Below are 24,906 nucleotides of genomic sequence, written 5' to 3' on the forward strand. Positions count from 1 at the left end.
TAGGAGTCATATATATCCTGGAACAGTGAAGTCCCTCTCCTACCCAAGATCCTTTTAATCAGCATGTAAATAAAGTTAGGGCAAGAAGAGGCCAGATGAAGGCACCAAGCCTCACTCCTTTCTTTATTATGTACATCTGCTAGCAACAAAACCCCAGACTTTTGTGTTATATTCTGGCCAGAGCAAAGCCCTGTTGTTTCCTTCCACCACCAATTTCTAAAGACCCTATTTCCATCATAAATGAACCATTTTCTCCCCATGGATACAGGCAATGCAACTGTTGTTGGGTAATTAGGAGCTGTTCTCAGGATGGCTTTTATGCATTATCCTATGTAACTAAAGCTCTTTGAATAATGTAGATCTATCTCTTAGCTTGCCTTTACACAGAAGCCAATGAGTCAGAGATTCCCTAAGTCTACTATCCACAGTATCATGAATAAAAATAAAATTATAGCCTTAGAAAGGATTTTAGAAGTCATCTAGTCTAACCCTTACCTGAAATATGAATTAATCCAATTTAATGCAATAGATATTTCCTAAGCACTTACTATATGCAACACACTGAACAAAATATTAGAGATACAAAGACAAAATCAATCAAAAAGTACCTGCATATGTGCCAGGAATTGTGATAAATCTTGAAGATAGCGAGCCAAAAGTGAAACAGTCTCTATCTTCAAAAGAGCATACAGGGTACTGGGGATAGGAGGGTAAGAATGATAATAACTCACATTTATAATGCATTTTTAGGTTTGCAAAATATTTTCCTCTTTTTTCTTTTGAATAACATTTTGATTTTTTTCCCAATTACATATAAAAACAATTTTGACATTCATTTTTTAAATCTTGAGTTCCAAATTCTCTTCCTTCCTCCTCTCTGAGACAGTAAGTAATTCGATATAGATTATAAATGTGCAATCATGTGAAACATATTTCCACATTAGTCATGTTGTGAAAGAAAACACAGACCGCCCCCCCCAAAAAAAAACACAGGAAAAAAAGTGAATAATAGTAATGCTTCAATCTGCATTCAGACTCCACCAGTTCTTTCTCTGGAGGTAGACAGAATTTTTCATTATAAGCACTTTACAAATTGTCTTGGATCATTGTATTGCTGAGAATAGCTAAGTGATTTACAATTGATCATTGCACAATATCACTGTTACTGTGTACAATGTTCTCCTGGTTCTGCTCACTTCAATTTGCATCAGTTCATCAGTAAGTCTCTCCAGGTTTTTCTGAAATCATCCTGCTCACCATTTCTTAATACAACAATAGTAAAATTAAAATCATATACCACAACTTGTTCAGCCATTCCCCAATTAATGGGCATGCCCTCAATTTCTAATTCATTACCACCACAAAAAGAGCTACTACAAATATTTTTGTATGTGTGGGTTCTTTTTCCCTTTTTTATGATATCTTTAGGATACAGACCTAGTAGTGATATTGCTGGATTGAAGGGTTTGCACAATTTTATATCCCTTTGGGCATAGTCCCAAATTCTCCAGAACAGCTGGATCAGTTCACAGGTCCACCAACAAAGTATTAGTATCCCAACTTTTCCACATCCCCTCCAACATTTATTATTTTCCTTTTCTTTATTATTAACCAATCTGATAGGTGTTTAAAAAAATACCTTCCTCATAACAACCCCCTGAAGTAGGCAGTGTGTTATTGTCCCTATGTCACATGTGAGGGATTAGGTTCTGAAAAGCTGTATCTTGCTTATAATTATAATATGTCTAAGACAGTATTTGAACTCTATCTACCATGACTAAGTGTTCTAAGCTCTGTTTGAATATTCTTGATGATTAGGAACTCACTGTTTTCCTAAATAATCCATTCCATTTTGGGACACTGCTAATTTTTAAGAATTTCTTTGTTGCATTGAGCCAAAATCTGTTCCTTCCATACACTGGTCCTAGTTTTGCTCTTTGAAAGGAAGAAAAATAAGTCCAATCTAATCAATAATCTTGGGAAAGAGCCCTGGAGAACAAAAAAAATGGTACATCATCTGAATGTTGAAGACCATGCTATAGCAACTGCTCAAACAACAATTTCCAAAGGAGTGGAAGTATTTCAGACTGGCATTCAGACTCAATAGGGTCTGAATTGATCCTTAACATATGACAAAAGAACCAAAAAGGAGAAACAAAATCAGTAAGGACCACTAGGAAAATGAGACAGTCATTTCCTCAGGTTAAGGATTACTGTGCAGCAACCCCTAAAAGAGTAATTCAACAGTAGAAGGAAGAGGGGAGGGAAACAAATGTGTCATCTTTAGTTTTTAAGGGACTGCTGGAAATAACCCAGGGGAAAAATAGAAGACCTAGAGTTACTAAAGAGAGACGATTCTTTCTTTAGGAGGCCCTAAGGGGAAGAATTCACTGTCTCTGAAGGAAATTAAGTCCCCCCAAAAATTATAGTTTATCATATTCAAATCTGCCTACATAGTTGTAGAAGCTACAATAAAATGATTTTTCATGGTATTTGAACCTGATATGAATAACCTCATCAGTTGTCATAGCAAAAAACAAATAACAAAAAAGACCTAATGAACAAAAGAAGCCAATTATGTAGCTGAAATTGAGAGAAACAAAAATCTCCATCCTTCCTGCTTTCTGTTCTTTCTTCATCACAAAACCATTGATATGCCATTCACTTGAAGCCCTTCTCTTGAAAATGATCTCCCAAGGCTAACAGAATTCATTCATTCCATTCAATCATTCAGTTACTGTAAGAATGATGTTGAGATGTTGAAAGGGCTCAAGTTCAGAACAAACTGAATCTGGTTATGAATGCCAAGGATAACAAGAAGGGCTTTTTTTTTTAAAGCTACATATATTAGAAGCAAGAAGATTAAAGAAAGGGGAGAATCTCTACTCTAGGCAGAAGGTATTCTGATCATGGACAATGGAGGGGAAGCTGAATGAATCAACTGTTTTTTTTCTTTTTTCTTTCTTTCTTTTCTTTTTTTTTCCTCTTTACTGGAAAGGCTAAAGTAAAAGTAGATAACAAGAAATTGAAACTGAGGATAAGTTAGTATCATATTACAGTATCATAGAATCACAGAATCCAAGAGTTTAAAGGAATCTCAGAGGCCTTCTAATTCAACCCATGACCAAGAATCCCCTCCATAAACATCTCCAAGTAGTGGCCATCCAATATGTGCTTGAATACCTTCACGAAGAAGGAATCCACTACCCTCCCCCATCCTCCCACCCCCACCAACATAACCTATTCTACTTTTGAACAACTCTGTTAGGAAGTCTTTTTCTTACATGAAGTATAAATTTGCTTCCTGGCAATACTACCTAGCAGTCGCCAAAATATGTTTCACCAGGTTTACCAACTATATCTTGGAGTATAGAAAGAATTTGTGGATATGATTACTGAACCGCTATGTCCAGTCTTTAAAAAATGGTGAAGGACTGTGGTATGTATAAGAAAGAGACAAATGTGGTCCCAATTTTTTTAAAGATAGGAAGAAAATTATGAATCCTTCAACTATAGATTGGCGAGTTTGATTTAAATTACTGGTACAATTTTAAACAAAAAAATTTAAGGGGGTGATTTGGGGGCATTAGAAATGGATATGATGATCACTAAAAGCTGGAATGACCATATAAAAGAGGGCATACCAGGTTAGCTTCATTTTCATTTCTGATCAGGTAACTAGGCTGGCAATAATGGAGATCAGACATTGTATACCTAGATTTCAGTAAGGTCTCATAATATAGCCAAGTTGGAGGAGTTAGTTAATATATTAAATGACAGAGTTTGCATCCAAAAAGACTTCAACTGGCTATAATATTATGACAAGGCAAATAAAATAAGATGTAATGGGAATAAATGTATATTTTGTGTTTGCATTTTTAAAAACTCAATTGCAAAAATACAAGATGGGGAGGCATGGTCAGACAACAATTCCTTTAAAAACAGGGATTTTAGTGGACTGCCCTACAAGTCAACAACATAACATGGTAGGCAACAGCTAGTACTAACATAGGTAGCATTAAGAGAGACATAATGGCAAGAAGAATGATATGATAGTTCTACTCTATTTTGCCCTTCTCAAACCCCAACTGAAGTTCTATGTTTAGTTCCAGGGAGAACATTTTAGGAAAGACAGGAAGAGAAGGAGGGAGGGAGGAAAAGAAGAAGGGAGGGATGAAAAGCAAGACAATCCTTGCTCTCAAGGAGCTCATTTTCTGATACAGGGAGACAACACTCAGAAGAAGTTTCAGCCATAATTTGGATGGAAAAACCCTGTAGTCTTTAGGATGCAGCTGCAAAGCATATGGTAATTCATCTTCTTTAATACTATTTTCATTAATAAAACCATACTGGTTTCTGATGTTGAACTATTCAACAGCACCAAGGACTTTGGTGGTAAGAATTGTTTTCCAGGTCTTCAGAAGCTAGCTGCTGAGGAGGCAGAGGCTAAAGCACCTTTAGAGAAAGTTGCCATGTTGGCATCTCTATAAGGGTGGCGCAAAAATGGGGCCAGTGGTCTGAGGGGTGCTGCCGTTTCTAGCAGGCTTATATACCTGCCCATTGGCAACAGCTGTGGCATTTGATCAGTGGTTAATCAGTAGTGATGGGAATAGCAGACCCTCTCCTTCTCAATAATACTTACCAGAGCAAGACAGAACCAAGGCCAGTGGTCTGGAAGGCATGTTTAATGCCCAGGGCTCTTGGGCTCAGAGTCCTGGGCTGTCTACACCAGGAACTGAGAAGTGGTTATGGTCTAAGTGATTCAACACAACTCCTTTCTCTCCATCAGGGTACCATTCTGCTTTAGCTAGTCCCCCTTGCCTGTCTCATTAGTGGCAGATGCTATTGTTAGTAATAGAGATGGTGGGGCCTTTCCCCACAAGTATTGTTCCCCTTGATGACGCCTTCCAGGCCAAGGCCAGAAAACCAGTAATGGGGGTCTGGGGGTGGGGTGGGGGGAAAGGGAGAGTTGACACCACTATCCCTCATGCTCTTGGACTTACTTCCTAAAAACTACAACTGCCTAAAAGTAGAATAGGTTACCTCAAGAGAGTTCAGTTTCTCCCTTCACTGAAGATCTTTAAGTAGAAAATGGACTTGTCAGGAATAGAGGAGATGATTTGGCGATCAGATGATATCTCAGCTGTGTGTGTGTGTGTGTGTGTTCTGCTTCTCTCTCTCTTTCTCTCTCACTCTCTTTCTCCCTCTCTCTCTTTTTCTCCCCTCTTCATACCTCCTACATATACAGTATGGATCTATAGACATAAGCGTATGGTGTGTGTGTGGTGTGTGTGTGTGTGTGTGTTCATCCTCATCAATCAGAGTCAGGTACTATACCAAATGCTGGAGACACACATAGAAGTGTGAAAATGGTCCCTGCCTTCAAGGAGTTTACAGTCTGGCTGGGGTAAACAGCATGATCACTTATAGGTATATGCAGAAACACACAAAAGAGATACAATATGATTTTGAGTGGAAGGAAAGACTTCTCTCCCATTTCCCCTGCCACATCTGCCCGTTAAATTTCCCTATTGTGAGCCCTGTTGCTTATCCCATGCTCAAACAAAAAAGAAGAGGAAAGTTATGCTGCCATGTGATACTGCTGGTCTTTTAGAAACCCTGTGATTATCTTTTTTTTTTCTATCTTTATTTTCCCTGACAGCTAGCCTCTAAGTCTTTCATTCTTCTGTTGTTCATTTCAGAAGTCATCTGGCTTTCCCATGTCCCTTCTAATCAATAGTTTGCATCTATATATGAGTAGTTGCTTTATCAACTGGCTTTGATAGAAACTGCTTTCTGCTAAAGGGCACGGAGTCTCAAACAATTCTCAGAACATAACTTTTATGAATATATTTAAACAAAACATAATGAGTCATAAAGTGGTTTCTCCATGGAAGAATAAAAGTTTTGTTTTGTTTTTTCCTTAATTCTAGTTTCTACAAATCTTTCTGAGAGCTCCATTTAGGTAGGTACTGCTAATTTTACCACCACCCTGCCTTTTAATCCTAGAGCTAATTGGAGTAGGTCCAAAAGCAAGTATTGATCTTTCTGATTGAATTCTCATCTCAAATATTTACCACGTACAATCACTTACTATCTTGCCTACTCTATGTTCAATGTCATTAAAAATCAATAGTCTCATCTTGAAATGCCCTCATTTGGGGCTAAGGAGAGTTGCCAATTGCTTCTCGAAGGTAAGAAAGTAGATAATCATCTATCCAGAAATATAGACAGTGCTTAGATTCCAATATGAAAAACATCCAGAGGGGAAAAAATAGTTCATTGCTAACCTAACAGAAAAGCTAGCAATATGGATATACTAAAACCTGCTTATTCTGTTAGAAATGCTCAGTAGGCAGCCACGGTATAGTGGTTAGAATGCAGAATTGGGATGAATCAACAAATATTGGTTAAATATTTTCTATGTGACACACACTGTGCAGGATACTAGGGATACAAATATAAAACACAAGTATAAATAATGGAATTGAGGATTGGCATGACTGTGCCACTTACTACCTGAGTGGTACTAGGCAGGTCACAACCTCTGGGCTTTCTTATTTGTAAAATGAAGAGGATGGTCTCTGAATCATTTCTTAAATTATTTCCAGTTCTAAGTCATACAAGTCTAATTTGGATTTCATATTCCCATTCTCCATTACTAAAACCCTCTGCCAAAACTGGAGACAGCTAGCTGAGCACCTACACACCTACTCCAGGAAAAACCTGAAATTTACACCAGATCAAAAATAATGATTACGAAATCCAATGAGAAACCATAAGTGACTTCCTGTACTGCAAAATTGCACAAAAAAGTCATACAGAACCTGGCAGGCACTAATAAAGAAGGCCTCCTGGACAGGCACATAAACTGGGCAGACTCCCAGGACAACCAGACTTAACCAGAGTATCCTACAAGGCTCTAGGCCTTGAGGCAGTAAGAACAGAGGATTCCATTAAAAAAGCCACAGGGTAAAGGCCTTGGATACCCCATGGGCCTCTATTAGAGATGCCCCGAGGCTCATGGGCTCCCAGTCCCCATTACTCTGTCCTGAGAGGTCATAGAGGGCCCTGAAGATCCAGAGAAGCCTGACTTAGAGGACGTCAGACAAGGTATTCTGGTGACGTAGGACAAGACCAAGCAGAGATGACCACATTGAAAAGTGCCTCAGAGAATGGAGTCTGGCCTGGAATAAAGCCCCAAATCAGGAACTAAAACTAGAGAGATGAATGAACTAAAGAAGTAGATCTAGAGGTCCCCAAATGATGGAGAGAGGAACTCTGCAACTTCTACAAGCAGAGATTCAGAGGGAAAAATGGTTTTCCCATAAGGGCTATGTGAAAACCTAGAATGAAACAAATAAGAAGCATTGAAATAAAAACTCTAGAGAAAAGAACGGAAAGGAAAATAGTTTAGAAGAGAAAGTGGTAAGCCTTACCTAAGTAACAGGCTCCCTAAAAACTAGAAGAGACCAGAAACAAAAGAAAACAAAAGAAAACAAAAAAATTTACTCCATGTAACAGAAAGAAATATTAGGGGGGAAATCAAAATATTAAAAAATAGAAGAAAATATAAGGTATTTTATAGCAAAGACAATTGACCTAGAAAACTGGTCCAGGAGAGACCATTTAAGAATTATTGGACTCCTTGAAAATCGTGGTTTTTTAAAAGTCTGAAAAATATATTTCAAGAAAGCATAAATGAAATCTATTCAGATCTATTAGAACCAGAAGGCAAAGTAAAGATAGAATTAATTCACCAATTGCTTTTTGAAAGGAAACCAAAAAGGAAAAATCCTAAGAATGTCATAGCCAAAATCCAGAGTTCCCATTTCAAAGAAAAAAATCCTGCAATCATCCAGAAAGAAGCATTTCAGGTACCAAGGGAAAATAGTCAAGATCACACAAGACCTTCTAGCTTCTATTATAAATGAGAAGAGATCTTAGAAAACAATATTCCAAAAAGCAAAAGTTCTAGGTTTGCTACCAAGAATAATTTAACCTGCAAAGCTGAATATGATCCTAAGGAGTGAGGCATGGGGAAGTAGGGAATAGATCTGTAATAAAATAGAGAGACTTCAAAGCATTTTTGATGAAAAGGCAAGAGCTGAGTAGGAAATGAGGAACAAATACAAAAGTCCAAAGAAATCCAAAACAGTAAATCTGTTTGAGCAACTGGAAAAAGCTGTATGATGATGAAATGCTAACATTCTAATAAGGGAAGAAAGAACAAGTGTTCCTTCTGAACCTTAATGTCTTCAAAGGATACTGAAGGAATTAAATTTGAAAAATAAGGGTCCTGAGGTGTGGGGTGGACTGGCTTTTGAAGAAGGGAAAGAGAAGGGAAGATTTAAAAAAATACACTAGTATAGAAAAGAAGAAAAAAGGGATGGAACTTGCTATTTCACATAATGGAGTAGAATAATAGAAGAGCAATAAACAAAGAGAAAAAAGTAGGCATGGGAGCAAGCATAAGATTAACCTCACTTATCAAATAAGATATTTGTAAATTGCTTAACACAGTGCCTGCCACATAGCAGGCGCTTAATAACTAATTGTTCTCTCCCTCTGTCTCATCTGAAATGGACAAAGAAGGGTTGACCGTACACAAATTATAAATACATAAAACTCAAAAGGTTAGGGATGGGAAGGGGTTAAGAGCAAAGATGCCATCAGGGAGGGGACAACCACAAGCAAACCAAAATTTCTGAAGTTTTTTAAAAGGAAGAAAATAATTAGAAATTTAAGGGGGTACCTTAGATTTCCTGTTAGACAAATGGGAAATTCCTGAACAAATTATGGCATGTGAATTTAACAAGATATTATTGTGCCATAAGAAATGATAAAAGAGATAACTGCAGAGAATCCCTGGTAGTATGAAATGATACAGAGTAAAATGAACAGATCCAGAACAGTCTATACAGAGACAGCAATGTAACAAAAAATAAATTTGACAACCTTAAGAACTCTGATGAACCATGTCCCCAAAGACCTTTGGGATATTATGTTTCCCATACCCTAACATAAAGGTGAGGGACACAGGTGCAGAAAAAGAAATATATGGTCACTATGTAGATTTGTTTTGCTGGACTGTGCTTATTTGTTGTGATTTTTTTCCTTTCTTTATTTCAATGGGGGAGAGTTTAGAAAGGGGTCAACAATAGTGATGGCAAAGAAAGGGCAACAAAATATTTTTTAATGTACAAAAGAGAACAGAAGAAAATTCAGTACCCCTTTTTTTAAGTGGGGCAATTAGGTTAAGTGACTTGCCCAGAGTCACACAGCTAGGAAGTTTTATGTGTCTGAGTCTGGATTTGAACTCAGGACCTCCTGACTCCAGGGCCGGTGCTGCCGGCCACCTAGCTACCCCCAGAAGAAAATTCAGAAGAAAGCAGAACAAGTAGGATAATTTTGAAAGTAATATATAGGATTTATGACATAACATTTTTTTTAAAACAAGCTTGATATAATGGAGATTCATGACAAATCAGAATCCTCCTTTTGTGCTCTGCTGTATATAAGAAAATGATCTTTTTCCTGGTGTTTAAACTCAAAATTATAAAAAAAAAACCCATAAAGTCTTTTTGATTCACTCAAGCAGTCAAGGTAGGGTGAAAAAATAACCCATAGCCGAGAAAGACATGTTACAAACAAGAGCTGAGAGAAGAACAGTAGGGTTTGATGCCAAGGTAAACCTGAAGCCTGTTAATACGAACAATCCCCAGCAAAGTTCTAATTCAACATTCACTAATTTATTAAGTGCCTATTATATACAAGGCACTGTTCTATACAATGAAAGTGATGGAAAAGTAAAAAAGACAGAGGTCATCCCACCCCGTTTGATAGCTTAAATTTAAGATAGTAAATTATGAAGATTACGTCCCAATTAGGATAAACTGTTGATGATAATAGTTAGGAGAGGGAAGAAGTTATCAGTTTGCCTTATATCTCCAAAAGGCGGGGCAACATCTTTGGCTTCTCTTGACTATCAAGTGAGTTAACATCTTGGCTAATAAAAAGAGGACTGGATTTGAAATTACACAACTTGGATTCCCATCCCAATTCTGCCACTCATTATGTGATCACATGCAAGTCACTTAATTTCTCAATCTCAATTTTCTCATACAAACCTTGGAGGCTCTATTTATATTATATACCTTAGAAGCTTGTGAGGATCAAGTGAAATAATGCATATAAAGCATTTTGGTGTAAGACAGAGCTGCCAAACACAAAGACTTGCTCAAGATCATTCAGTCAGGATGTATGAGAAGCAGGACTTGAACTCACATCTCACCCACTTCAAGGCCAGTTCTCTAACCACAACATTCCTCTTGTAATTGTAAAATATTGTACAAATATCAGCTATTTCACAACATCTGGAATGATTCCCCATGCACAGTAGGTGCTGAATAAATGTTTAATGAATTCAGTTACGCTACTTAAATAAGATTTCTCTAAAGCTTGAGGTTTCAATTGAGTGGTCATTTAATATTTAAATTTAGCTACTTTAATAGAGAATTTTCTTCATCTAAAAGTTAGAAAAGCCGTGCTAATCTCTGACCTCAAGTCAAGGATGCACTAGAGCCAGCTCAAATAGCCTCTTTGCCATTGATGGTTAAATTTTCAGTGTGAGCGTTTACACTTTGGAACTGGCATATAATACAAATTAAAGCTTGGTTTATTGTTTAGTTCATTTTCTAGACATAAGAAAGTGATAGGGAAGACATTAATAAGGCATACTAAAATTTAAAATGTGTTCTATAGGGGCAGCTAGGTGGTGCAGTGGATAGAGCACCCACCCTGAAGTCAGTAGGACCTCAGTTCAAATCCAGCCTCAGACCAAACACTTGACACTTACTAGCTGTGTGACCCTGGGCAAGTCACTTAACCTCAATTGCCTTAAAAAAAAAAGTTCCATGGTATTTTTTTGAGAGCTGGTTATTAAACACTTACCAGCACATGCCTCTGCCTCAAATACATAATAAGTACTTAATAAATGTTGATTGATTCTTTGAAACACATCCATGTTTTTTTCCTCATTTCTTATAAAACTTTCCCTTTGGAACATCACTAGACCATCTGCTAGCAACATACCTAAACTTAAGGAGCAGTAGCTAAGGGGCACAAGTCCATTTCCCAAATATTGAAACTATGCACCTAAAATATGATGTGACAGCAACTGTCAGAAGGAAAAAATACTATCTAAACCATAAATTATAAAGCTCCAGAATCAACAAGACATCTATAATATACCATGGGTGAACATTCAATGTAAAAGTGAGTTGTATTCAAAAGTTAGAAGTTAAGCATTAATCTCTTGATTTCAAATATATATGTGTGTGTATGTATATACACATTTTTTTTACGCAAGCCTGCTAGCAAAAGGGTTAAAAGAGGGTAATATGAGAATAGATGAGAAGAAAGAGGAATATCACATGCATTTCATAGAAGACATATGATACAGTAAGAAAAAGAGCAAACCAAACACCACCCCCCCAAAAAAATCTACTGGTACAGTAAGAAAAATAAAAGCATATTCCACCACCACAGACATGAAAATACACATGAGCAAACACAGCAAGAACTTGGGAAAGCAAACGTGATGTGTTAAAAGCTTGAGGCAGCAAATATATGAGGATAAAGAGGATCAAGGAGAAAACACTATTAAAAATACCACTAGGACGTCTGCTGGAATGGACACAAGATGAGAAATAGGTCGCTGTAAGATCACCCTGAGTAAGGGCTGCATGTGTCGTGTCGGCTCTGTTAAAAATGACAACTTCACATACCTCAGTAAACTTAAGGACTTACTGTTCTACAGCCCTACCCCATTCATTCCACCAGCAGATTCTGGATCCTGGCATCCATCCAAAATAGTGCCTGATACAGTCAGGATGGAACAAAGACCTATAGGTCACACAGATGCACAGGTGCGTAAACACACACACACACACACACACACACACACACACACACACACACACAATTACTGTCAGTTTGTCTACCAATTCAACCAACATTTGCTATTAGTAATGACTCACATGTATATAGTAATTAAAGCTTGCAAAACACTTTACAGACATCTCATTGTTTATTGTCATCATCATTATTATTATCCATAGCTAACATGTATATAGCACTTCAAGGTTTGTAAAGTGCTTTACATATATTATTGAATTCTCATCTCATTATTTATTATTATTATTACTTATCTCATTGTTTATTATTATTACTATTATCCATAGCTAACAATTCTTTTATAGCACTTCAAGGTTTGCAAAGTAGTTTAAATATATTATCGAATTCTCATCTCATTGTTCAGTATTATTATTATTACTTACAGTCATCTCATTGTTCATCATTATTATTACTATTATTATCCATAGCTAACACCTCTATAGCACTTTAAGGTTTGCAAATATATATTATTGAATTCCATCCTCATAACAACCCTCTGGGGTGTTGTTGCTCAGTTATTTTAGTCATGTCCAACTCTTCATGACCCCATTCGGGGTTTTCTTGGCAAAGATACTGGAATGGTTTGCCATTTCCTATTTCCTTCCCCAGCTCATTTTACAGGTGAGGAAACTGAGGCAAATGGGGTTAAGTGACTTGCCCAGGGCCACATAGTAAGTGTCTGAGGCTAGATTTGAACTCATAAAGATGAGTCTTCCTGATTCCAAGCCTGGTGCTTTATTCACTGTGCCACCTACAAAGTACTTGAAAGATATATTATCTCATTTGATCCTCACAATGACCTTGGGAAGTAGGTGTTATTATTATACCCATTTTACAGATGAGGAAACTGAGGCAAGTGACGGTTAAATGACTTGCTCAAGGTCACACAGCTAGCAAGTGTCTGAGGCCATTATTTGAACTCATGAAGATGAGTCTTTCCAACTTCAGGCCTAGCACTGTTTCCACTATACCACCTCACTGCCCTTAAAGTAGGGCTATTATAACCCTCATTTTGCAGATAAGGATACTGAGGCTGAGATAGCTTACATGATTTGCCCAGCATTACCCATCTAGTAAATGCTTGTAGTGGGATTTAACTTCCTCACCCCAGTTTCAACCAACCATTACTACATGGTAAATAAGAGAAAAGTGTTCAAATACACAGAATTCTAGTTGCTTCCATTCCTCATGGCTGCAAGTGGTTATAACATCTGGTGATTTCTTCCATCTCCTTTTCTTTCTTGTCACTTCCTGCCCACCAAAACAATGCCTAGTGCTTTATATCTCTGCTATTGCCTCTGCTGCCTAGGAACCTTTCTTATTCTGTCTAGTCTTTGTTTTCCTTCCCCCTCCTTTCTTTGCTGTTTCTCTCAGTCAGTCAGGATCACAGGATAACAGATCTATATAACTGGAAGGGATGATAGAGGTCACAGAATCCAACCCCCTCATTTTACAGATCAGGAAATTCAAAGAGAGATTTAATGCCTTGGGCAACATCACACAGAAAGTAAGTGACAGAGATGGCATTCTGATTCAGGTCCTTTGATGTTCCAAAGCCAGACTTCTTTCCACCATACCTCAGTGCCTTCCCTCTTGGCTTGGACATTAGCAGAACTGGATTTTTTTAAAGCTGTTAAAAACTGCACTCTACACAGAGCTTTCTCTGAGAAAGCAGGATTAGTGTCTGATAATAGTTTTGCATTTTCCTATCTGTTCCTAGTACCCACCTCTCTAAGATTATCTTCCAGTTATCCTTTATATATTCATTTTGGTACATTATTTAGGCACATGCTGTCTCCTCCCATTAGAATGAAAGCTCCTTAAGGGTAAGTATGATTGTTCCTTTTTCTTTGGATCTCCAGTACTTAGAATAGTTCCTAGCACTTAGCAAACACTTAAAAAAAAGTTTATTGACTGATTGATTGCCAATGATATCTTACTGATTCAAACTGCTCAGGATGGTATTTCCAAAGAAATTTTCATGAGAAAGTTGACCTACCATGAGAGGATTAAAAAAGGGCTTTCAAAAAAATAAATAAGTGCTTTCAATCCTTATGCCATTAATGTTACAGTTTTTAATGATACTTATTCCTGGAATTCTATTAAAAGTCAAACATGAAGGAGAACTAGGGAGAAATCATTTATTCATTCTTCCAAGAAATATCTGAGCGCTTACTGTGAATAAGTTGTCTGGTGTTACATTCATCTAGGTGTCTTTCTGATATGGAGGAAATGAAAGCATTTGTAGGTTTGGAATTAAGGCTTCCAAAATTTGTTGTTGTTGTTCGGTCACATTCAACTCTTCGAGACCCCATGGACGATAGCCCACCAGGCCTTCTATCCTCCACTATCTCCCAAAGTCTGTCCAAGCTCACGGTCATTGCTTCCATGACACTATTTATCCATCTCATTCTCTGCCATCCCCTTCTTCTTTTGCCATCAATCTTTCCCAACATCAGGGTCTTTTCCAAAAAGTCCTGTCTTCTCATTATGTGGCCAAATTATTTAAATGTCAGCTTCATTATTCATCTTTCCAATGAATGGTCTGAATTAATTTCTTTAAGCATTGACTGATTTGACCTCCTTGGTGTCCCAGGGACTCTCAAAAGGCTTCTTCAGCACCACAATTAGAGGTCAATTCTGCGGGCACTCAGCTTTCCTTATAGTCCAGCTCTCACAGCCATACATTTCTCCTGGAAAAACCATAGCTTTGACTACACAGACCCTTGTCAGGAGGATGATGTCTCCACTTTTTAGTATGCCATCCAAATTTTTCACAATACAAATTCTTGAAATGGTGAGGGAAAGCTACTACTCATCCTTCACACTTTATTTACACATTTACACATTTAGTTCAGAGAAGTGCCCATGGTAATAACAATGATGCTCATGATAGAAGCTAGTATTTATAGAGTGCTTTAAGGTTTACAAAGCACTTTAGATATATCATCTCATGTGATTCGATCCTTACAACAATCCTGGTAAGTAGGAGCTGGGTACTATGATTATCCCCATTTTACAGATGAAAAAATAGAGGCACAAAGACCTGAAGTAATTTGCCCAGGGTCACACAGCAAGTAAGGATCTGAGACAGGATTCAAACTCAGTCTACCTAATTCCAAATCAAGCCCTCTATCCACTATGCCATCTAGCTATCTCCACTTCAGCTAGCTGCTCCCACTCTGGTCTATTGTATTAGTGATACAGAAATCAATGATGATGTTATGACAATTGAAAGTATATCAATAATAATTTTAGAGTGTCTTTTAAATGCCACCAACTCACTGAGGCCTTGGGCAAATCACTTTCCCCTTGCTGGGCCTCAGCTTCCTCAACTTTAAAGTGAAGAAGGTAGACTAGATGATCAGCAGGGTACAGTATAGCACTGACATTCTATGTATGATGTTATGACTTAGAAAAAGGCTACCTAGGCATTTCACTTTAATAATTAGTTTTGCAGAAAGCCAGTCATGGAATTTCCTGGGAGATTGTAAAGCTATCTCTGTATTTTTTATTACATCTCCATAAGAAAGAGTATAATCATCATTTTTTTTTAAAAGTTGGTATCACAGACTTCCTCAAAGTTTCAGAGAAACTCCTGAGGTCAGTACCTATTCATCCTTATGGGCCATAGCTATCTCCAACTGTGTCTCTATGTGGTTTTCGATACAGATGGCCCCTTGGACCAGACAGCCTCAAGGTCCCTCACAATCCTCAGTCTGTAATTGTATGATTCATCACTTAACACAGTAATTGATCATACTGAGCTAGAAGGGACCTTAGAGGTCATCTAGTCATATACCCCCATTTTACTACTGAGTACCAAGGCCCAGAGAGGTTAAGTGATTTTTTTCAAGGTCACACAGGTAGTAAGTGGCAAAGCTGGGATTTTAATTCAGGTCCCTTGACTCTAAATGCAGCACTCCAAAGTCTTTTGACTGCATATTATTAATTACCCTGAATCATGAATGAAAAACTAACTTAAATTCTATATATTCTATTTACCAAGTTAGCAAGGATTATGGTATATTGGGAGGAAATTTCCATCAAAAACTTACCATTTTAAAGTTTTAATACTTAAAGAGCTAAACTTCAGTAAGCTGTACAATTCACTTATGGGAAGAGTTCATTTTCCAGTGATATTGAATTAATGTCTTCATTCATTTAAAATAGAAGGTGTTTTTGTTCCTCCTGTTTTTGATGACTGGTTATCACCCTCCTTGTTCCCTAAGAAAAGTTCACGCGTGTGTGTGTGTGTGTGTAAAACAGGGATCAAGTGAAATAATGAAGAACTGAGCTGAAATTTGAACCCAGGTCCTCTGATTATTAATCCAGGACCCTTGACATTGTCTCTGACAATATTAAAGCCCTATACAAAAGTGAAAAACATTAACATTTTGAAAAAATATTTGTATCTAAAAGGAGAGTTTAACGGACACTTAATTATTCCACCACCTTATTTCTGAGAAGCCAAAGCAGCATGATGAGCCGGACCAGGTGGAGTTTAAGAAAATCTACAATTTGACAAAGGAAGAGTTGCTGAATGAAGCGCAGCGTTTTTCTGACTTGCCCAAGATCACTTGTGAACTCCGGGACAGAGCTGGGATAGACATCAAGTCTCCTAATTCACAGGCTAGAAGGCTCTTTTTCCTCAGCAGACTGTGCTGACTCTGATAGGGTGTTTATTTCCTTCCAAAAGGAAAAATCACGACAAGGCACCAATAATTGCTATTTGTATTGAGTTGTAATTTTTCTCAGCAAGAAGTCCTAGCATTAAAACAAACCCGACTACGGCAGACCCAGGAAACAGGCAGCCTCTGCATTAAAGCAAAGAAAGTTCTATTTGTACCCACATCCTTTTCTCCCTACACGCCCCAGCAATTTGGATGAAAATACCATCACTTGCTCTGTATTCATCAAGGAAATAAAGTGACCCATCAAAGAAATGCTGCCGAGATGGCTATTTCGCTCTGGCCCAGCCTCTTCAAAGCATAGAAAATAAATTACGGCCCACAGACCATTAGTGCATCATAGACATGCTGCCAATATCTGCCTGGAACAGAGCTAAAATGATACCAAAGAGAAATGTAGGACAGCTTCACTACCATCCTCAATCTGTGTTTCCTTAAAAGCAAAGTTTTCCCAAGGTTATTAGGGTGTTTTTCATATTCTTCCCCAATAACTGGCACTCTTTAATAAAAGTGATACTTATTTTAATAAGCAATATCATAAAACTTATCTTATTCCTAAAAAAAAAAAGCCATGACACCCTGATGTAAAGGAGTCAGTGCTGTACCTGTCATGTGTGACTTACAGGCCTATTAGCTTGAATGCTGGTAAGCTAGCAAGATCTATTAAGTTGAGAATACATCAAAATCCCCAGCAATGCAAAATCCCAAAACAATACTTTTTAACCAAACTGTGCTATTTCTCTACTTGTCACATTTTGATTGAGAATTTGAAAGTATTACTTAACGTGTATTGCATATGGCCAATGAGCTTGGCCATTATACATGCCTTTTTTCTTTAATCTATTCCTACATTTTTTTCAGAACTGACATGACCTCTAGTCCTTCTTTGTTCAAGAGTGTCATTCTCAATCCTCTCCTTTTTCCTTCTTTTCTTCTTTCTTTTCTTAACCTATCTTGATCTATCAGAGCAAGTGTACCAATCTGAGCTTGTTATATGCCTCTTGGCTTATTCCTTTCTGAATTCTCATGTTGGTCTTTCTATTGTCCCATTCTTTAAGCTGTTTACACAGTTTTCCTGTTTTTATCCTACGTGTGTTGCCAGACGCTACACAAACACACATTCCTTACTTCTTTGATGACATATTTTCTTTATTTTGAATCAATCAACAAGCAAATATTACACAGTTAGTACATGCCAGGCACTGTACCAAACTCTGGGCATATAAAGAAAAAAGAAAAAGAAAAAATTCCTTGAACTGATTCCCTGAACACTTCTACTTAAGTGCATAATTTTTTAAAAGCCCCCACGATGGGCTACAACAAAATTTATCAGCAAAAACAAGAAAATAAGGAATATATTAATTTATCCTTCTTTATTGCAAGTATAGCAGCACTGCTATATAACAGCAAGAACAAATTATCATACAATTTCAGATTTACTAAAGACCAAATCCTATTCCCTGAAACACAGGGACAAAACATAAGTCTGTGGTTTCATTGGTACAAAGAATTCTCAGAAGAGGAAATTCCCTCTACCAAAGCAGAATGAATGGTACCCTTTTCTGCAACTTACAGTCTCAGAAGGTTGCCTAAAGCAGTGGTATCAAACTCAAACAGAACAGGGAGCTAGTATACCTTCCATAAGGATCCCTGCTGGATGTATCACATATTAACATTACCTATGTTCTATTATATTTTTATTTTTTGTTTTATATTTCTATATATAAATATATGATATATATTTATATTATATTATATATTTTATATTTATATAGAAATATATTTATATATTTTATTAATCTTACTAAATATTTCCCAATTACTAAATTACCCAATTGCTAAATAATTGCCCAATTAATCTGGCTCCAGTAGCATGGAGAGTGTTACAGGGCCTCATGTTCAACACCTCTGGCCTAGAGCATTCGAAGGCCAAGTAACTGACTAAAGGTCCCATAGTCAGTATGTGTATGAGGCAGGGCTTGAACCTGGATCTTCCTGTCTTTGAGGCTGGCTTTCTACACTGCCCTCCAAGTATAATTCTATTATACAGAAAAGGCCTGATAAAGACAGGGCTCTGTAAATTAAGCCTTCTACAAAACATAACACCACTAATGGGTACTTAGGTGGATACCCTGAGAGGTAGTTTGATGGAGTAAACAAAGAATTGGCCTCTTTGTAAAAGACCTGGGTTTAAATCCTTCCTCTGGCACATTTTGGCTATGAGACCCTGGGCAATTCACTAAACCTCTTCATGTTCCAAGGAACTCTCTAAGACATTATATAAGTTGCTGAACAGATGCCAACCTGAATTGATAGAAGGAATTTCTTCAACTTTGCATTCCCTATACCAAGGAAATCACAGATCCATATCCCCCAAATTATTCAAAAATTGACCATATATGATAACTCTCTTAAGCAGGATAATTGACTGATGAGAACACTCCATTCCTGATCCATAGAAAGTTTAGTATAAATTGGCCTGTAAGATGGGTTTCCACCATATTAAAAAAAACATTCCTGATTTTGAAAAACAGAGTTAAGAACAGTGTAAGTCTTCTTGATTTCTTCTTTACAACCACTGTTTTAATTCAGAAAGTGCTAGATTTGGAGACAAAGAACCCGGAGTCAAGTCCTGGCCCTTCCACTACACCATCTTTGTGATTATCTTCGGCAAGTGACATGATGTCTCCAGACTAAGTTTCTTCAATGGCAAAAAGAGGGAGTTAGACTAAATTATTTCTAAAGTCCCTCGAACTTCTAAATCTATATAGTCTTAATGGACCTTGCATTTAACTAGACATCACTTGTTTAACAGCTTTAACAATCTAGAATGCAGAGAAGAACCAAAAGTTAGCAAAGCTGATCTCTAAGCAACCCACAAAAGATGTCACTAAGTCTATGATTTAAAAGCGCATTCACTTTAATCATGTAAGTTCTCCCTATCCCCACAGGGCTTTACTCATAACCTATTTAATCAATCAGTCCATCAAGAAGCTGTTTATTAAGTACCTACTAGGTACAGTAGCCCATGTGCTAAATTCTGGAGACACAAATACAAAAAAAAAACAATCTTTACTTCCCAGCTACTTACAATCTAATATGCTCTTCCTTTACACAAAACTATTGAATTTGTTTATCTGGGCCCAAATAATTAAAATGACTTACACTGTAATGTTCAAAGTATATTCATATATCTCATTTGGCCCTTACAAGAACCCTGTATTACTTTCGTTTTGCAAATGAGGAAACTGAAGTCCAGCAGACAAGTCCATAGTCATACAACTAGTAAATCAGTGTCTAGATCAGAACCAAGGTATTCTAATTTGAAGGCAAGTGTTATTTACTCTGTTGGAGAAAGGGGCATATCTGCTAGAGGTAGGCACAATGACACTAGCAAGGAGTAACAGTTTACAACCTGAAATAGGAAGCTTTAAAGGGTAGATGAAAGAACTCATAAAACACAGCCATATGGAGGTCATACCTCAATAGACCCTGGGGGTAATTATATAAAAATAATAACAACAATATAATAATAATAATGTAGTATATAATATATAAAAATATAAAACAAAGTAATAAAAATATGTGATAATAAATATTAAAAATAATAATAATAATAAAATATTTATAATAATAATAATCCAAAGTCATTTAGAAAAGATAAATAGGGGCAGCTAGGTGGCGCAGTGGATAGAGTGCTGGCCCTGAAGTCAGGAGGACCGGGGTTCAAATCCGGCCTCAGACCAAACACTTGACACTTACTAGCTGTGTGACCCTGGGCAAGTCACTTAACCCCAATTGCCTACAACCAAAAAAAAAAAAAGATAAATAATTCAATACATTCTGGTTGAGAAGGCAAGAAGATATATAACCTATATTAGAAAAATACATCCAAAAAGGCTGAAGAATTGCATATAGGGAAGCCAGTTTCAACCATCTGGAAAATTCATTTATGTGGAACCCCTCATTCCCCAATGATGCCAGGAAAACAAAGCGTTAAGCCACTACATTTTTTAATCAGACCTGTGATTTCATTAGTGTAGAGGGTTATCAATGAGAAACTACCTTTACTAATGCAGATCTTCACCTTCTCTGCAACTTAGAGACTCAAAGTGTTGCCTGAAATACTGAACAGTTAAGAGACTTGCCCGAGGTCATACAACTCAGTATCATCAAGAAGCACCATTATCATAATAGCTAATAATGATAATAGCTAACATTTATATATCACTCACTGTGAACCAACCACTGTGCTAAGTGCATTACAATGATTATCTCCTCTGATCCTCACGACCACCCTAGAAGGCAGATGTTAATATTATCCCCATTTTACAGATGAGAAAACTGAGGCAAACAAAAGTTAAGCGACTTGCCCAGGGACACACAGCTGGGAAGCCTCTGAGACTGAATATGAACTAAGTCTTCCTGACTTCAGGTGTAGCTCTCTATCCACTATGCCACCTAACTGCCCATCGAGCATCAATAAGCATTTACTGAGCACCTACTACACGCCAAGCACTGTTAAGGGCTGGTGATACAAACAAAAGACAATAAAGTGATCTCCACCCTCGAGGAGCTCGCATTCTAATGGGGGAGACGATATGCAAACAGCTATGTCCATATAAGATATATAAAGAATAAATAAGAGGTAATCAGAGAGAAAGCACTAGTATGGGGCTGGGGGAGAGGGAAGGGGTAACAAGTTAAAGGCCTCCTGCAGAAAATGGAAATTGAGCTGTTTCTTAAAAGAAGCCAGGAAGCAGAGGCAGAATGCTCATTCTAGGCAATGGGGGGACAGCCCATGAACAAGGCACAAAGTTGGGACATGAATAGCAACAAAAGAAGCCAATGTCACTGGATTCCAGAGTACACAGAGGAAAGTTAAGTGTTAAGAAGATGGATTAAGAAGGAAAAAATAAGACTGTTAAGAAGGAATGGTAGGAAAGGGCCAGGTATAAAAGGCTCGGGGGAAAAAAAAACAAATTTTGTATTTTCTCTGGTGGGTAATAGGGAGCTACTGGAGTTCACTGAAGGAGGGAGGGATGTCAGACTTGTGCTTTAGGAAGATCACTTTGGCACCTGAGTGCCAAGGATAGAGTAGAATCAAGCAAGGATACCAGCCAACAGGCTAATAGGTGATGAGGGACAATACCAGGGTAGCAACTGTGTGAGTGGAGAAAAGGGAACACATGTGAGAGATGTTGTAAAGGTAAAAACAATATCTGGCAATAGAGTGGATATGGAGGTGAGTGCAAGAGAGGATTTGAGGCCACTATCAGAGTTATGGTGCTGAGTGGCTAAGAAGACGGTGGGGGGAGGTGAAGGTAACAATTTTGTCTTGGACACGTTGAGTGTGAGAAGACTAAAAGACATTCACTTTGAGGGGCCCGATAGGCAGTTAGTGATGAGAGACCGAAGGTCAGAAGAGAGATTGGGACTGGATGAATAGATCTGAGTATCATTCACATAAAAATGATAATTAAATCCATGGAAATAGGACTTGAAATCAGGTCTTCCTGACTCTGTGACCAGCTCTCTATCCATTTTAACAAATTAAAGCTTTGTTTATATAATATATCCAACTCAGTAAAGGTATGATGAATGTTCTGCTTTCAAACATCCTAATAATTGTTCGTGTGAAAATCTACCCCTGAAAAATCAAAATAAAATGTAAACTGCTTGAGGACAGGGACTCTTCCATTTAGGTCTCTTTTGTTATCCCTTGCATTTAGCACAGTGCCTCACTCATAGCAATCACTTTTAAAATCGTTATTTAATTGAATTGACTTAAATCTATCAGATCAGAATGTAGCAATTCAATATGGCCATTAAGATGTCTGGATATATCAGACCAACTGTCAGGTATCAGATCAATATTGTTGTTGTTATTCAGTTACTTTTCAGTTGTGTCCAGTTCTTCGTGATGCCACGGGGGGTCTTCTTGGCTAACATATGGGAGTGGTTCACCATTTCCTTCTCCAGTTCATTTTACAGATGAGGAAACTAAGGCAAAGAGTGTTACACAGGGTCACACAGCTAGTAAGTGTCTGAGGCTGGATTTGAACTCAGGAAGATGAATTTTCCTGACTCTAGGCTTGGCACTCTATCCACTGCACTACCTAGCTGCCCAGATCAATATCAGGGATAGGTTTATTCCATAGATACAACCAATAACAGTAAATGAAAACCATAGTTTTTTTAAAAAAGTACTAAATGTTTAGAAACCACATGTCTCGACTATACTAGGATTACCCTCCCCCTGCAAAATAAATAAATAGATGAGCATTTTATAGGACTTCCTAGAAGTGTTGAAGGCTTAGTATACACTAGCCCTCCTTCCATACTCAGGGCTGACTGCTGGTGAAGGTATCTTTATTGTTGCTTTAATTGCCTGGCTGGGTCCCTGCCTCTCAGCAAGGATCTGACAGATCTCTTGGGGCTGTGTCTACAATAGCCCCTGATCACAGGGCAGATCTGCCTGGCTAAATGACTGGTTTGTCAAACTTTCATCTGAGGTGGCCCCCTCAAGTACTGATGGCATAACCCTTACTGACTTTTATTCTTTGAATCGGAGCAGCCCTGCTGTCAGCCCTGGTGCAGAAAGTTAAAGATCATAATTCTGATTAATTTAGCTGCAGATCTATGACCCTCAAAAGTTACAGCAGGAGACATTTGCTGTGTCATAAATAACCCTCTCAGGATAACACCCCATGCTATCCATTATAATCATGTCCTTGATGTTTTTACTTGCAGGAGGAAAAGGAGATTAGACATCTGGTTCATACTCGGGTTTTTGAATAGCCCAAGTACAAAATTAGTGTAGGCAGGAATTCCAGGTTCTCCGTTTACAAACAGAACTCAAGACCCTTTGACACCAAGAAAAAAAACTAGGACCAGGACAAAATTGGGTATGGTACTCATTCCTGTTCTGGGTTTCATACCTTATTCCCATCCTGTAGATTTAAAAAAAAAATTATTTGGTTTTGGCTTTTCCTCAATGCCCCAAACCCTCCTGATATCATTGGTCCTCTTTGAGAAGGAAGGACAAACAACAATTTTCTCTGTCTTTGTCTACCATAAATGAGTACATGGGGTAGATTCAAACCCACAATGATGTTTTACCAGGATAGTATAGCATCAGCCTCAATTCAGTCTGACAAATATTTATTATGTGAAAGGTACTGTTCATATGCTAGTTCTTAAATTCAGAATAAAATAAACAATTTTTTTAAAAAAGCATATACATTCCTTACCCTTTAGGAGCTTGTATTCTCATAGGAAAGAAAAGACATGTACAGAAATAGGTAAGATCCAAGGTTTAATGTGTCAGTCACAGCAAAAGGAGACTACTGGAGATTCCCGTTCAACTGACATAGTCAGATTTGTAGTTTAGGAAGATTATTTTGGCAGCTATGTGGAAGACGGATTAGAGTCAGGATGATCAAATGAGTAGGCTATTGCAATAGTCTAGGTGATCTGTGACTCAGGCTTGAACTACAGTAGTGTCCACGTGAGTAGAGAGAAGAGGGTTATTGTGGCAGTCTGGCTCCCCTGCTGAGTAAACACCAGTGGTTCCTTCTTACCTCTGCAATCAAATGCAAACTTCTCTCTTTGGTATTTAAATTACTTCACAACCTGGCTCCAACCTACATTTCCAGCCTTATTATTATGCATTACCTCTTCATATGTTGGTTTTAGTCCTCTCCAGCCTTCCTTCCAGACTTTTTCTTTTTTTGGGGGGAGGGGAGGGGCGTAGGGGTTTTTATTTTTTGCAAGGCAATCTGGGTTAAATGACTTGCTAGGGTCACACAGCTAATAAATGTCAAGCGTCTGAGGTCACGGACTTTTTCTAAGATGCTTTTTCTCTCTTTCTCTTTTTCAGATTTCTTTTATGCGCTGCCTTCCCCCATTAGAAGGCCATGGAGAAGAGGTAGAAAAAGTAATGGGAATGGGAAGGCTAGCACAAGAGTAGGAGGAGCAATAAAATACCTTGGGACCAACTCTGGCCCTAACTCAGATTCAAAAATAATCTCCATTAGTTGTGACCTGATCCAGCCTTTCTGGAGAGCAATTTGGAACTATGCCGAAAGGGCTATAAAACTGTGCATACCCTTTGACCCACCAATACCACAACTAGGTCTATACCCCAAAAAGATCAAAGGAAAAAGACCCATACGTACAAAAATATTCATAGCAGCTCTTTTTTTGTGGTGGCAAAGAATTGGAAATTGAGGGGGCTACTCATCAATTGGGGAAT

The 24,906-nt window shown here is 37.8% G+C and overlaps 1 protein-coding gene across 1 annotated transcript in view; it reads right to left on the minus strand.

The window, feature by feature from the left end:
* CHRNA7 (cholinergic receptor nicotinic alpha 7 subunit) overlaps positions 1-24,906 on the minus strand; it is a 171,300-nt gene that overhangs the window by 43,109 nt on the left and 103,285 nt on the right. The window lies entirely within an intron of this gene.

This window comes from Phascolarctos cinereus, unplaced genomic scaffold (assembly GCF_003287225.1).
Source record: "Phascolarctos cinereus isolate Bilbo 61053 unplaced genomic scaffold, phaCin_HiC Scaffold_3;HRSCAF=262, whole genome shotgun sequence".
Lineage (NCBI taxonomy): Eukaryota > Metazoa > Chordata > Mammalia > Diprotodontia > Phascolarctidae > Phascolarctos > Phascolarctos cinereus.